The sequence below is a fragment of the Agrilus planipennis genome, unplaced genomic scaffold (genome assembly GCF_000699045.2).
Source record: "Agrilus planipennis isolate EAB-ADULT unplaced genomic scaffold, Apla_2.0 scaffold43, whole genome shotgun sequence".
In the NCBI taxonomy this organism is placed as follows: domain Eukaryota; kingdom Metazoa; phylum Arthropoda; class Insecta; order Coleoptera; family Buprestidae; genus Agrilus; species Agrilus planipennis.
The window spans coordinates 602,923-618,678 of NW_020438914.1; the positions used below are offsets into that span (position 1 = coordinate 602,923).

The following is a 15,756-nucleotide window of genomic DNA, read 5'->3' on the forward strand; positions in this document are numbered from 1 at the left end:
CCCACTACACACTTCCTCAAATTAATGAGGAAAAATTTGTTGCTGTTGTCACACCCCCGCCGGGAATCGAACCCGGGCTCTTTGGCTTTACGCGCCAATGCTTTGACCACTAAGCTACGAGAGATGACAACAACAAATAATTATTTAACGCCCACGCTGAAGTCATTAGCGTTAAGTCTTCAGTTTTTTCTATAAATGTTATTAAAACTACAATATTTTTTTGTTTTCATTTAATCTAATGGTGAGATTACAGTTTAGCATTCGGGTGGACACCGGTTCTATTCCGGGTCCACCTACTCACGTTTTCTTGTGGTTTCTATGAACTATTCAGACAAATTCTATTAGTGCAATAAAATCCCACAGATATTCTTTTACTCTTCTAATGATTTCATTTCACCCAATTCCTCCTTCTATCCTAACCGCCGCCTCCAATTTATTCCCGTAGTTCCTAAAGAAGACTGAAGACTAGCTTCCGCTCTACTCACCACTTTACACCGCAGATAGATCGGAAGTGCATCACACTTACTAATATTAACTGATGGGAATGAAACGCAAAAGTTTCTCTAATCGTAAGTATCCTTTGAACAGCGCCGAATGTGGAAATCTACCGCTGCTTCGGATCTGTTCATTTTTAACCACAAACTTTCCTAAAGAAAATGCAAAGTTTTGACGTCTGTTTATTCTTCTATTGAAACGTACGATTGGCATATTTATGGCATATTAAATCCGCATATGACTTCGTAAGTTCAAGTAATAGAATAGTAGGGGTGACGATTTCTATTTAGAATACTCGGGAAATAGCGGAAAGTATTTAATGTTTATAAATTTCCTAAACGTTCCCTTTTGCGCTACTCAAAAAGAAAACAAACAAACCATATTCAATAACTCATTTTATTTTCTTTCTGTTTTTCGCACTTTTGAAGTATACCAAGTTTCTGCATTGTCCCTTTGATAATTTCACATCTGAACAGGCATAGTACTGGAGATTAAACCATCAGCATGTAAGTCTTCTATAATGATTACGTTCCTCCTCTTTTATCAACTCGTACCATTTTTCCAACGTTCCACCATTCTCACATTCTCCTAATCCTTTCCTCCATTTCACATATCCTGCATCGTCTTACTTCCTCTTTTCTCCAATATCTACATCCTTTACACTCATTCTCTGTCCTAAATCTTTCTATTACACTTATTTCTCTCTCTCTTTCTAAATGCCTTGACACCAAGTCCCCTTGCCAGTCCCCCTATATTATCTGCTTTACACCCTCTACATTTTCCAATATTCCTGTTTTTCTTGAATCCTCTCCTCTTATTATCTTCTTGCATCTTTTCCTTACCGTTTCTCCTACCTTTTTTCTCTCCCCATACCACTTTCTCATCTATTCCTGTTTTATTTTTAAAATCTTTATCGCTCCTTCCCTCTTTCTAACATATCTAAATTTTATCCCTATTTCCATTACCTTCTTCCTCCACATTTCTTTCCTTATATCCCCCTCTGGCAGTCTGCCCAACCTCTCCTCATATTTCACCACCTTTCATTGCCGCAATTATTAATAGTTGTAGGTGTGAAACCAGTCATGGGGTTGTAAAGAAAATACTATGATAGGTACCAGGTATGCGTGTATTTCCGTACGCGTCTTGTGGCATAGTTTTGAAGTAATAGAATTCGTTACAGCCTCAATAAATTAACATTCTTGATGTCCAGCGATTAAATTCAGCGTTATTTATAACAGGAAAAGAAAAGTGACTTGCATCTACGCTACTCTTTGGTGGGATTGTGCTATAATAGTGTGTGTGCGTTGAATGTATGACAACGTACCAACTTGCCAGGTTGACCCTGTGTGTTATAATAATAAGCAGTGATTTACATCTGACCTTGGGGGTGTTTAGCAGTGCTACTGACTGCTGTTATATGCTAAAGGCTTTGAATTTTTTGTCTGACCGTCAAATCAGGGCCGCACAATTCATCAGTAATCCTATCGAGTTAAAAATCGAATAAATTTCGAACGATACATATTACCGTCATTACGTTGCGCGACGGACGTCATTTTTATCCGCTCTTATTATTACAATTACAACGGTTCAATGCAACTAACTAACGCAATCTACTCAAATGAAGGCGAAATCGGTTTTTGTGGTCAAATCTGTTTTCGATATAAGATAACGGAACTATTAAAGCAGGCATTTGATCAATAAATGTTCTACATCTTAACGTATGTAAAATATCTCCCCTTAAATAACCAAAAGTAAAGTTTTTTTGCTTAAGTTCACATTGTAAACGAAAGGAAGGGCACAGCAACGACTAACCAGAACCTTATGATCCTAAGCAATCAAATGAAAGTATTGTCTGGTATGGTTAAGTTAGGTTAGGTTAGTTTAGGTTAGGTTACCGTAGAGAGTCTCGAGGTGAGTGTTGTCGTTGACGTGTTGTTTCTTTTGTTTACCGCAATGTCAATCCAAAAAAACATATTTTTGTTTGATTTAGTTAGCTATAGGTTGTTTTGCTTAATTTTTTCAATAGTTTTTCTGTTCGGTACACTGAACTGTACAATTTCTTTCACAATCGAAGTTGGTAGACCCTTGTGACACATAATAACGAACGAATAATTCAGTGTTATGTCGAAAAGTACTATTAGCATAATTCCGATCATCCCATGATTGCTATCCGTGTCGTGAAAATTTTGGTAGTTGCCGAAGACCATGGGGGTCAGCAGCGGTGATCGGGCCAGGGGCATTCGCGTGGCAGCCGTCGAACACAAAACGTTGAATAGTTGTTGTACATATATATTAGTTGTAACTGATTGTGAACAAGTTTGGTGAAATCAAAGTACCATTTGTTTACATCAGAAGTAGGATAAAGTTCTCATATCTACAAAAAACAGAAAAAAAGAGCTTACGAAATATATAACAATAGTGAAGTTAAAGGAAGGTTGCTTACGTTGCTAAAATAAACAAAAGATATGCCAAAGGACAAAGTTAGTTGTACCTCGCTCCAGAGGCATGATAAAAGTAACAGAAAAACTCGAGAAAGGTTTGAGCGCCGGGACCGACTCGCATGTGGCCTTCAAAGCGGAGTCGAAGCAGGAAAACTGACCCACGGGGGCATTGGTATCTGTGATAAGCGAGGCAATTGGGAAAGGCATGGACCGGTTAGTACAAAATATTGGGATAAACGAAAACAACCACTTGGGAAAGTACAAAAAATAAAACCGTGCAAGATGTCACCTCGATTCGAACAAAAATACTGGAGAACAATGCAACCTACCAAGAGCAACAGAAAAGTCGGTTTGATAGCAAAAAGTTCCCAGACCAAACATTATTCTGAGGATGAACTAGTGTTAATCCAAGTGGCAAGTAATCAAGTTGCTGGTGTGAGTCAGAAACTACTTCCTAAACAGAAGGGCACTTTTCGAGTAACCCGGGTGCTGGGGAACGACCGGTCGGCGACATTTCCGGAAGCAGTCGGTCCAAGGTTCGATATAATGGCGTGGCCGCGGTAGAAAACAGGAGGCCATGGATCTATTTTGGTAACGGTGAAGTTTCAGCACAGCGGATGTCATTGTTTTGTTAGGTTAGGTCAGGTTAAGTTAGGAGTATACGTAGTTAATGTTATAACGCAGAATGACAACGCTATGGGTCAGGGAAGTTGTGAGTCTTTCATGGGCAGGGGTTCACCATTCCGAGCCGCCCATGATCGATGATGTTACCCGTGTCGGGAAATTTTGGTAGTTCCCGACCATGGGGGTCAGCAGCGGTGATCGGTCCAGTCATGTGTCAGCCATTGAACATAATACGTTGAACAGTTGTACACAAGTATTGGTTATAACTGATTATGAACAATTTTGTTGAAATAAAGGTACCAATTGTTAACAGTACAATTATGAGCATCCTAGGAAATTCAGACCATACATATAATCAAACATCGAACATGTAACTTACGATTTTGACGAAGAAAAGTTCCATTCATCCCAAGGCATATACTATCTTAAGTTGCAAAGAATGACTTAATTAATTTTTATTTAGTTAAATTTAAGGCAAAATAAATCTATTTTCTGGCATGTATCCGCTTCTATAAGTCATCGATTTTCTATATCTGGAAAATCACATTAGTTGGGGTAGAAAAAAACAGTAGGGTCATAAAACAACACCAATAATGCTGACTCGAGTCACTTTTAACAAAAAAGTAATCACTTCTTCGCTCGCAATCAGTTCGTTTATTTCCAGAAATGCTAAGAGTGTATTGTTGAATGTACGGGTGGGCGCAATACAAAAGAAAAAATTAGAAAGTTTTGAGATGTAGTGTTATTGATGGACGACAGTGGCAGCTCTCTGAGCAATTGCACCCCTTGAAGTCGTAAACAAAACAAACCAAGCGACGTCTGGGTGTGAAAATTAAAACTAAACTTATTTTGTATTTATGTTTTGCTAGCCGTTCCAGCAATGTCAGTCAACTTGGCTGGGATAAGGAAAGACGGATTAGCCCTTAATATTACGTTGGAGGTACGGAAAACGGTTTATTGAGTATCTTCAATGTACAATGAACCCAACAGCCGAGGAAATGGTTTAGTTTACTCTCGATCTTCAGCGTCAAAATGAATTCTGTCACTGTTTTAGTGAACAAGGTGTCGTTGCAATTGACGTATGATAAAAAAAAGTTCAGTGAAAACCGTTGAATGGTCGGTGCGTAAGTCACGTTTAGATCAAAATACAGTGGATAGAAAAGGTTAGAAATGAGAGGATTTAAGATGGAATAGGAAAGCAAAGGGAGCTATAGTAGTCAATTAAAAAATGGTGAAATAGGGTGGTAGGATGCCTTTTAAAACAAGAAGGGTTCCTTGCAAATATATTAAAAGGATAAATAGAAGTTAAAAGAGGAACTTACAGATCAGATTACTGTCCATAAACAGTTAGAGATATAGGATGTTCCAGTTTTAGGGAAATGCGAAGATTAACTCAGAATAGGAAACAGTGGAGGTGCGTGTCCAATCAATCTTCAGACTGCTGATCGTATGATGATGATGATGATGATGATGAACAGTCAGGACTTTCTTACGCGAACGGGAAAATTACTACATAAGACTACAAAAACGTAGAATGTACCTGCCATTTTGTCAATTCGGATTTAGTTAATTGATTAGTATTTTGTCTTTATTCATCGTGAAAAATAGGTAACGTATGTGAAGTTTGGTCTGAATGCGGTACTAGGAAGAGCTCAAAAAGATACTGAGCAATAATATAACAAGAACGTCCTTTTACATGATACCCCGTAAAGATTCTTGAACATACACAAACATAAAATAGTAAAACTTATCTACTCATTAAAACACACCAACAAATACACAAAACAGATGATAATCACTTTTTTCCAAAGAAAACAGTAAATTTTACTGTGTTTTCAAAGATTTTTGTATTTTGGATAATGAATGTTTTTCTCACAATAAGTTTCTTTATAACCATCAGGTCATATCATCGACAGGACTCTCTTCTCTCTACGTCAGCTAATGGAACCACTGAACTACAAATATATTGTAATTTAGAGCAATGTCACAACAGCAACAGCAACGTTTAGGGTCAATTTAGTTTCTATAAGACAACTTTTAGTTTGTTCACAGTGCACGGTGGCCTAGCATAGCTAATATGATGATGGGCACATTAGGCTGGATTTTAATTCTGCAATATTCAGATCATCAGGTGGCTACTTACAGTTCTTTCGAAATACGTAACATCAAAAAGTTGATAAACCCATATGACCTCCTCCCTTTTCTACGTCCGTCGTTGCCTTGTTCATCAAATTCGAAGTCTTCATTGCAGTCTTATCTAAAATTTGTTTGTTGCTTTTTGCATAATCAAATTGAGGTCATTTTATTTTTTTGTATGACAATTGATATAATAAATTAGCGATAATTCGGGGTCGTATTAGATATTTTTTTCGTATGTATTCGATGATAATAGTAGTCAATGAACGATTAACCTGGTCAATTCCTTCGGAACTTTTGTTATCAAAGAACCCTCAGAGATATTGTCAATGAAATTACATAATATCTAATGATTATCTCTCAAGTATGTCTCCGTGAACCGTTAGTTACTACCTTCGCTAAAAAATGTCGAAAATATTTTTCGAATTGTTAATAAGGTTATCATTATCTAGCATAAAGGCCTTTATAAACTCATAGTTTTCTGTAAATAGTTATTTAGTGTTATTAGTCGTAATAAGTTAAAACCTTTGTAATTCCACTCACTGAATTTGACCTCAATAAATTAATTAAATTTACACTATATTTTTGCACAAGCAACTGTATTTAAGATGATATTTTTATGTTGAAACAGTTTTTTTAATGGCATTATTAATAAAACGGACTATGAAATTTGATTTTATAGTACACAATTAATATATCGCACTAAAAAATGTAAAGTAATCTATTAAGGAAGGTAACAGAAAACGCATGATTCAGAAAACTCATAATTATATCACCTGTTGGAAGGGTTCTCATAATTAACTTTATTCTAAAAATTGCATTAGAACTATTCGTCCTGTTTTCGGAATATATGTTGTTGTTGCTTGTGTCATATGGAGAAATGGAATATTCATCTCCTATTGTTCAACAATTTTGTAGAAGAATTCCACAGATTGTTTTTTAATTTGAAGTTACTTTTACGGTTAATGTCAAAGTCTATATTGAGAAAACAATAAGATAATTACAAAAAATAATTCTGCAATTTTTATACGTGGTTCTTCAACCTTTTCGTTATTGTAAACCTTTAAATAGTATCCTGGTTCAACTAAAAATCCATAAGCTCATTTTCGCGTTTTTCGAGCTTTGCCTATTTCTCACTTATTTTTTTAAATAGCGAATGTACATTAATTTTTTTTTCGAGGTAAACCCAAGAGCAAAATAGCTACGATCGTCATTTTTGACAAAAAATTAAAACAAGATTATTTGTCTTACTCAAAAAATTCTTTCTAACCTTGGATAAATACTAAATATTATTTACACATTTTTTAACTGGAGCAACATAAATAATACGAATAATTTTTGAAGTAAAATTTCGGAAATTGCCAACATATAGCAAACGAAAACTAAACAGTGTGAAGTTAGCAGCATCAATAGAATTTTAACGCAAGATGAGAGCTGGTGTTTCTGATATAGGTGGACGCCGTTAATCTTCTCTGATTGAAGCCAGTTCGCTCCATGATCAGTAGGGGCAGATCTGAATGGCGATATTGTTTAAACAGTTCATCTAAGAATTGATAATGCTTTGTGAATTAACCAATAATGTTCAAAGTGTTTTAAAAGTGGTCTTCGTTTTTGGGCCAAAAAACCATATTGTTTGAAATTGAATTCATGAACTACTATTGTAACTCCGTAATAACAATAAAGCAAAGCGTTTAAGATACAAAAGCTTTATTTGTTTCATAATAATAATATTATTACGACACACAGTGAATTCTTCAGTGATACAAACTTAAACGCTTGATTGTGATGTGGAGTTTATGTCTATTCACATTTTAGTTATAAATTTCAAACCCTAAACTCCCGCTGCGTCTAAATAGCCTTTAACAGAAAATATAGGTATACAGCATCTAGCCTAGTTTAGCATTACCACAAGGTTAGAGATAGGGTCGCAACTTGCTTAATATGCGCCCCTTTGGGCGTAAGGAGAGATCTACTATTAACGTCAGTTTAAAATAACGGGAGAGGGGAGTAGGTGGAACAGGAGGTTATCAAAAATCTAACGTCAACATTTAAATTAAATGCATAGACATTATTGTACATATAATCCTACGGGACTTGAACCTTGACGAAGCTCTTGTACAACCTAGAGTAGGTGGATCGGCTTGCGAGTTTCGATGATTTAGGGAACCGGACCATAGCTTCAACCATAGTGGGGGGGGGGTTCTTAAGGAGAAACCAGACTAAGACAAGTCCCTGAAGGAGGGCAGCAGAGCTTTCAATACTCGTGGTGGCAGAGATCACGGGGATCGGTTTGGCACTCTGATGCACAATACTGCGATGTGGAAGGCAACGGGAAACCACCATACTATGGTATCCCAAGAAAAACTGAACTCAAATGATGTCGTCTTCTAGGGTAAAGCACTCTGAACGTAAATTAGTCCCCCATTCTGATGTCATCAATAAGTGCAATACAGGATAGGAAGGAGTGGAGGTGCGTGTCCAAGCAGTCTTAGGACTGACGAACTTGTGATGATGATGAAAAATAATAAAAACAATCCTTAACTTTTCACTTTTTTTGGGGTATCCTATATAGCCAGGGTAAATCTCACGTGATGAGGAGGAGCGGTTCCCACAATTTTACCAAATCTCACCAAAGAGGAAGGAAAGGTCCAAATTAAAAGAAAGACACCTCACATGTCGTTACGCAGTGAGGCATAGTTGACGAGTTGCGATGGAGATTTTGTTTACGTTTTATGTTTGACAACTGAAAATACCGAAAGCGATGTGCAGACGCTCATCGCGCAGTGGTTCAATGTGTGGTTCTGTCCTTTATTACTGATGATGCTTTTTCGATTCATTCGCTTCTGATTAAATTATTGCCCCAATCTGTAGTCTTCTTCACCACAAGAATACAGTTTAGCTTACTTAGAATTTGTTTAGGGAACTCCTAAGACGTGTCCGAAAAAATGAAATGTTTGTAGTTGAAGAAACGAATCATTCCAAAAATATGAAAAATTGAATCGTCATACATCTAATAATATGTCACAGGGTAATGGTACAATTACCCTTTTATTTGAAAACGTAGGAATTTAATCAAGAGTCCCCACTTTTTACTGCTTTTTTAATTAAATCCCTAGGATTATAATTAAAGACAGCTTTTAATATTACCCTGCGACATATAGATAATACGCATTAATTGATCCAGATCGTAAAATATAACTGTACAGTGCGTAGTGTGCACTTAATGAAAACACTTCTTGAGACCCGTTAATTGCGATAATACTTATGCTGTTTTGTTATTTTTTATACCGTACAAAAGTCGCTCAATGGCAAATTTTCCAACAGAAAACGATTTGTATGCCGATCAAGTTGACTATACACACACACATTTCCTGGTCATTGCTGTTCGCCGATTTTGCCTTGAATATTAATAGAGAGAGTCCTTAGTTGATCATTTTTTTAACCATATGTTTATTTATTTGTTTACTTATTACCGATTCAGTCATCTACACTTAGTCGTACGTTGTCTGTATTGTACCGTTTCAAAAATTACTAAAGACAGTGGCAATACTTACTCATAAACGCTTTTTTTTACTGTTTTTTTTTTGCTAGTTATTGTCGTCTATTTCATGAGATCGTGATCAATCATAATTATATTCAAATTAGGTATTTAAATCCCGCTAAAATTGATGCAGTTGTTTTCTTTTTTAATGATGAAGACCTTGAGATCTAAGAATACCCGCTTTCCTAAATTCTAAATAGAAATCCACTTCTTTGGTATGAAGTTAACTAACTCATGTCTTACTCAAGTTGTCCAAGAGTTTAAAGCTGTCAAACAAATAAATGAATGTTGAAATTTCTGATTTTTTTTTTCAGTATTAATAATAAACAAAGGCGAATAAAACTTACATCTTATATCATTCAGGGAAGCAGATATAGAAAATTACCTCAGGGCAAAGATTTGCTCAAAATTTTCCAATATTGGACCAAGCATGGCAAATGGCTGGTTTGTGACTACGACTAAAGCTTGGTTGGCAAGTTTGGTTCACAACTGAGCGCAAGATCTTTGTATTTTTGCGAACCAAGACAGTAATGTTTATAATCACTATCATCACAAGATCCCCAGCCCGAAGACTAATTGAACATGCATCTACACAGCTTCGTATATCGAGTCAATCTTTGTCTTTCTCGAAATCGTACATCTGTATGAGCGAATGGTAATCTAATGTAGGCCTAAATATGCCCCTCTTCACTCCTGTTTTCATATACCAATTCGGCTGAAGTAGTCTTGATATTTTCCATGAAAGCTGAACGACTTCCAAGAACCACAAAACTTAAAGCATGAACCCAATTGATATCAAAATGAGCCATGATTTACGATGTAAACGTTCGACTAAACCATTCGAAGCTCATAGTTAGGTTATATTAAATTCCAATAAGTTTTACAGAATTTGGAAAAAACCAAAACGAGAAATCCAACAATCCAAGAGCATGACGCTGCCCGCCCAGTCTTGTACTGCATATTAATAACTTAATTGTTATTATTAGAAACAAATAAAACACATTTAATGGGGGCATGAAACAACTAATGATTAGGTTATATGGCTGTAAAGCTTCCGTGATTAAACGCCAAACCCTTTCATAATGGGTACTAAAGGCACTCGCTATATCTACTTGGTACACTTGGTATTCATCAAAAATAATTTCTATGCACTGAAATATTGGCAAATTGTGAAGCACATGTGACATTTAATTAAAACAATGCTTGTAATCATAACCTAACATTTCAAAAATAAATAATCAAATTTTTCACTTTATATTACTTGTATCAATAGAAATCTTAGTGAGCCATTAAAGCGAAAAATATCGAGAACCCTAATTGTTAACAATTACAACAAAAAGCATTTCATTTGAACCTCAAAACCTGTTTTATCATGTTCCTTTATAAAATTGAAAGGAAAGTACCTATGCATGAAAATGGATAGTATATTTCTTCTTCAACATTTTAAAAACTCCTGCTAAAGGTTTCTTTTTCTGGCAAAAAATAAAAGTAAATGTTTCTTCAGAGTCTTTCAAAGCGTATCATCGAGCGCCATGGCCTAGAGGTTTAGACCATTGCTTGGCATTCGGGAGGACGCCTATTCAATTCCGGGTCTGTCAGCCTTGGTCAAGTTTTTCTGTGGTTTCCTTGGATCACTTAGGCAAATACTGGGGCAGTAATATTTCATAGATAATCTTTCATTCTCTTCTGTCTTCATTTCGTCGTCTCATTTTTCTCACCCGAACCACCACCCACCCATTCCCACGAGGCTGAAGAGGGCCTTCCGTCCTACTTTCCGACGTAGTCCGGAGGGACTGCCCGCCCGCCAGCATTAGTGGCTGGTGAGAATGAAACACCTAAAAGTTTTATTTTATCTCTGATAGAATGAAAACATTAGTATCTCCTCACAAGGATGCAACTGCAGTTACTTGGTCTTAGTTAATGAATGTATTTATATTTTAACACTAGTTTATTTATAACTACTCAGTAGTTTCTTCGCTTCTTTGTGATGATGTTGCATATCAAGGGAATTCGGTTTTTTGTTGAAATTAATCATTTTGTTTGTGTATTACCTAAAATTTAAGATAACAAGGAAATCCACCGATAGTGCTTAAGGCCACTGATAAATCAGAAAAGATCTCAAGGTTTTGGCAATTTTACACAATTCTGTCAAATAATATAAATAAGGTTTTATCTGGTAGCATGTCCATTCAAAATAATAAACCACTTTGTCTATCTCAAGGATGTTCAACTGTTTGTCGATTTCGTAAACTGTCTAATTAATTCGACATTTACTAATTGCTTTATTAAACCTACGCATGATACAGTTTTAAGTGGTCTGCATTAAGTAATGTCGCAAAAATTTAATAACAATGAAATACTTCATCATTTAGAAAACAATTCAACAAAAAAGGCAGTAAAAATACTGCTAATTTTCAAGAAATTACATTTCAACAACGATTAATATTTTTTGTTTAATTTTCAATTCTGTGCAAATTCGTAGTGTTGAGCTTCTAGAATAGTCAAATTACTACGTCATAGTTGTTACTTAGTTGTATTATAGCTTATTAATAGTTTACTGGCAAGGTTGTGAAAGATAATTTTAGATTTTACGGTAAACAACACAATTAATTATCAAAAAAGCCCATGTTGGGTATTGACTATTTGCTCATCATCATGACCAATTGAACTTGTCATTTAGTAGATTAAAGAAGTTACAGAGCATTTTGCAATAAGTACTTACTTACCATGCTTATAAATACCTATATTTATTATATATATACTAAATTATCGATTAAAAATAATTGAATTGTTATTATACATTACCATAAAGTGTTTAATTTCATCAAAAATGTACTTGAAATTCAGATAGATTCAGCGAGAACATTGATGAAGTCATTTATCGACGTTTCGTCAACAGCTGTGGTTGACATCCTCATAAAATGTGGCGAGAGCGTAAAGTCCGCAGCGAAGGACTTTATCCCTGAGGATGCTAAGCACAGCTGTTGACGAAACGTTACATATGGGGGTCAACTGTAGGGATGGCTAGATTAATAAGTGGTTTTGAAAGATGGCCAAATGTTTAGCATATATATTTGATATAAAAGTAGTATACCTTACCTATGATGGATAAAAAAAAGCCATCGGTATTCTTATCAAGTGAAAGAATCTTAGATCACGCCCTAATGTCGAGCTCTATTCTAATAACTTTAGCCGAAAAGTCTTTTGCTTAATTTCATGATATAAGCATACGAAAATTTTCAATTCTCTTTCTTCTTGCAGGCGTCTTCTGAAATATGACATCGACTTGTAAACGGTAAGTTAAGAAGTTTTTATTTTTCCTTCTGAACCAAGACTTAGTGAAAATTCTTGAATGAAGTAAATAGTAAACATTCTTGATTTAAATCTTGTAAATTTGTGAAATATATTTAGGCAGTAATCAGAAATTAATTTAATGTTTGGTCACCACTCAAAAATGCTGAATGAATAGATAATTGAAAACGTATATGACTGAAAAAATGACCTTTATAAAACGAATAATAACTAGCCACACTAATTTGAAGTCAGGCTCTTATTGTGCGAGTTATCAACGATAGATTTTCAAGTTTCTGTATCATTGCACCTAACCATAACCCCCAAAAAATTCGTATAGTAAATTAGTTGGACGAGTATAATTTTTATACAGTCGCACCTGGGAAAACGAGAATTCAAGGCACCCGAATATTATTCTCACTCGTAGAGTTTTCTCATTTATCATGGTGCCAGAACGTTAAGAAATAGGTAACACATAAATATATACACATTTGGCTATAAATAGGTACTTATTTTATTTATTTAAAAAAATCAGTTAATTTTTTCTGAGTATATTCCTTTTACAATTTTGAATATGTTTTTCAATTTCATAAATTTTATCAAAAATGAAATCACTTTAATTTTTCGCTGCAATATTTTGAGGGAACAACGTCAAACGTAGTTTCTCCAATGATTGTTATCAACTAAAACCAAATGTTGAGGATGAGTACTATGAGCAGGTAAGAAGAAGCGCACAAATGTGCTGCAGATGTCTAGTATAGTTACAGAGGTCTAGAGCTCTAGTAAGAAACTGTCACTTTCAGAGGTCTAGAAGTGAAAAATGACTCTCTCTAAAAAAGGTACCTACACTGTCACTCATAGAGGTTTTCAGGGCTAAAAATGACTGGACCTGATTTTTTTTGTCGCTTATAGAGTTTTCTCACTAATCCAATTTTCGCTTATCCAGGTTCGACTGTATAAGAAAGGAGGTACTCTTATAATTTTATAATCAAGAATTCTAAAAATCTTTAACAGATGTCCATTTTATTTCTTCGACAATTTCAGGTGACAAATTTCACAATATGAATAATAAACAGTAATTCTCTGTTTTCTTGCATCCCCTACCAAACGTAATGGCGCTAAATATATACGATGCATAGGTTAGATACTAAATTGAGGGTGCCACCCGGTAAATTATTGTGAACGAAACGATGGGCTTATGTTACATTTATTAACTCTCAAATTTTCATCAACATTCTTGGCTTCATCAGGAGATCACTACGAATATATAAATGAGAAGTTGAAATTGTAATTACAATTACAATAATCATAAAGATGTACCCATCGTTTTGTTTTACCTGCCGACACCCTCAATTCAATTATTTTTTATTACAATAGTACACTAGTTACTAAAATCAACTTTATATACATACGTAACGTTTTTAAAAATAGTTTTTGTAGTCCTTCTATTTTTTATTTAATTCATGTAGTTAGCATCCACTGATTTAGGGAATACCTAAATTTTCTCACTCTGTACATATTTGTTTTTTATGCACACTAAAGAAAGTCCTTTGATTCGTTTGAAATGTTTAAAGAAATGAGGAAACTAAAATTTTGTAAAAGCAAGCGATCAATCTCGGATTGTACGTAAAGCGTTAATAGTCGGGAACGTCTGTTTGTTATACATAGGCTGGGATATTTGACCTGTCGTTAGTTTACGTGAGGAAGGTTATGGACCGCCCGGCCGTTGCCTTCATGTGTAGCATCCAACTTAATGTTGAACTGTATCGTTGCATTTTAAACAGGTATTAATAAAAAACTACTCCGACCAATATCTACACAAAATAAGTACAGATAACGTGGTACCTTTCGAATGGGCATACGGCGTAGGAGCAGTAATCGGCAAATAATTTTAGGTGGGGTCCAGATGTTTTTTATCGAGCTCCAGAAAACAAATCATAAGGGTGGCACTCAATGCTCAAACATATTTTATTATCTATAAAAGATTTTTTTTTTAATAACTTGAATAATTTACTTCAATTTCTTTGGTGGTCCACTTTTTTTAACTTTAGCGGTCCTGACCTGGACCGCCGTGACCCAAATGCCGACCCTTGGCTTTGGGAAACTTCTACCGTTAGGTAGATATCTAGGCCTCTAGGTAGATATGACGACTGGAAATTTTATGGGAATTTCAGAAAAATTTACGTATTGCTAGTGGTGTATATTTATCATCACATCGTTTATTACAAAGAAATGTAACTTTATTAAAAATGGAAACTTTAACATTTTTTCTTCAACAGAAGAGAAGTTAATTTATGCAATTAAAGGCAGTTTCAGTTAATAGTAACTTTGAAAAACATGTTCAAATACGTTTTCACACTTCATCTTCATTAGTGGTACATTTGTGAGCCTTCACTGGTCGAAGTCCATAATTTCTTAACGCTTGTTCGAAACATCTCTTCCATGAACATTTCTTTGTACGTATTATATCAGAGCTAGGTAAAGTATTATTGCTTTGTGCTTGAAAGTGTGCTTCCAGACTTCCAGGGCTAAAACGCCATAGGCGTAGGGCTTAGAGCTCTGTTGGCGAGGGCATTGCCCAGCTCTGCATAGTTACATTATAAAAATCTCTATACACTAACGTTATCTTAGCCACCCGCTTATAAAACCGTCCATGTACATTGCAGCTCAATGCACATGATGTATTGATTTACCACCTTCTGCAAAACAACGCCGGCTTTTTAAGTTAGGTTAGGTGTGCAGATGATTCGTTGATTTACAACCGCCTGCAAAAGAACGCCGGCTTTTTAGGTTAAGTGAATCAAAGGAGTGCCCTTACTATATAGAATTCCTTTCTACTGTGACGTAGGTAGGTATATAACAATTATATAATAATAATATTCTGATTTGATTTTAAAATTGATTTTATAAAACAACTAGCAGTGAAACCCGGCGTTGCTCGAGTTAAAATACATCGCATGTTTAATGGTATATAAAATATTTAAGGATTCACTTTTTAACGTAGATAATATAGATTTCTATCTTAGATATTGAGAGACTTAGACCCGGTTTCCTGATTGGAACTTTCCAGATCATTCCAGATATTTCTAGAACTTTCTGGAACATTCCATGTCGATTTTAACAGTTGCACACAATTTGGAACTTTCCAGATATTTCTAGAACATTCTGGAACATTCCATGTCGATTTTAACAGTTGCACACAATTTGGAACTTTCCAGATATTTCTAG

At 35.2% G+C, this 15,756-nt stretch overlaps 1 protein-coding gene across 1 annotated transcript in view; it reads left to right on the forward strand.

Annotated features, from left to right (window-relative positions):
• Positions 1-15,756, forward strand: part of LOC108733942 (ecdysone-induced protein 74EF-like) — a 210,834-nt gene that overhangs the window by 111,694 nt on the left and 83,384 nt on the right. Inside the window, exon 2 of the mRNA XM_025973578.1 lies at positions 12,499-12,532. The gene's annotated coding sequence lies outside the window, so the exon portion shown is untranslated. The remainder of the gene's footprint in view (positions 1-12,498; positions 12,533-15,756) is intronic.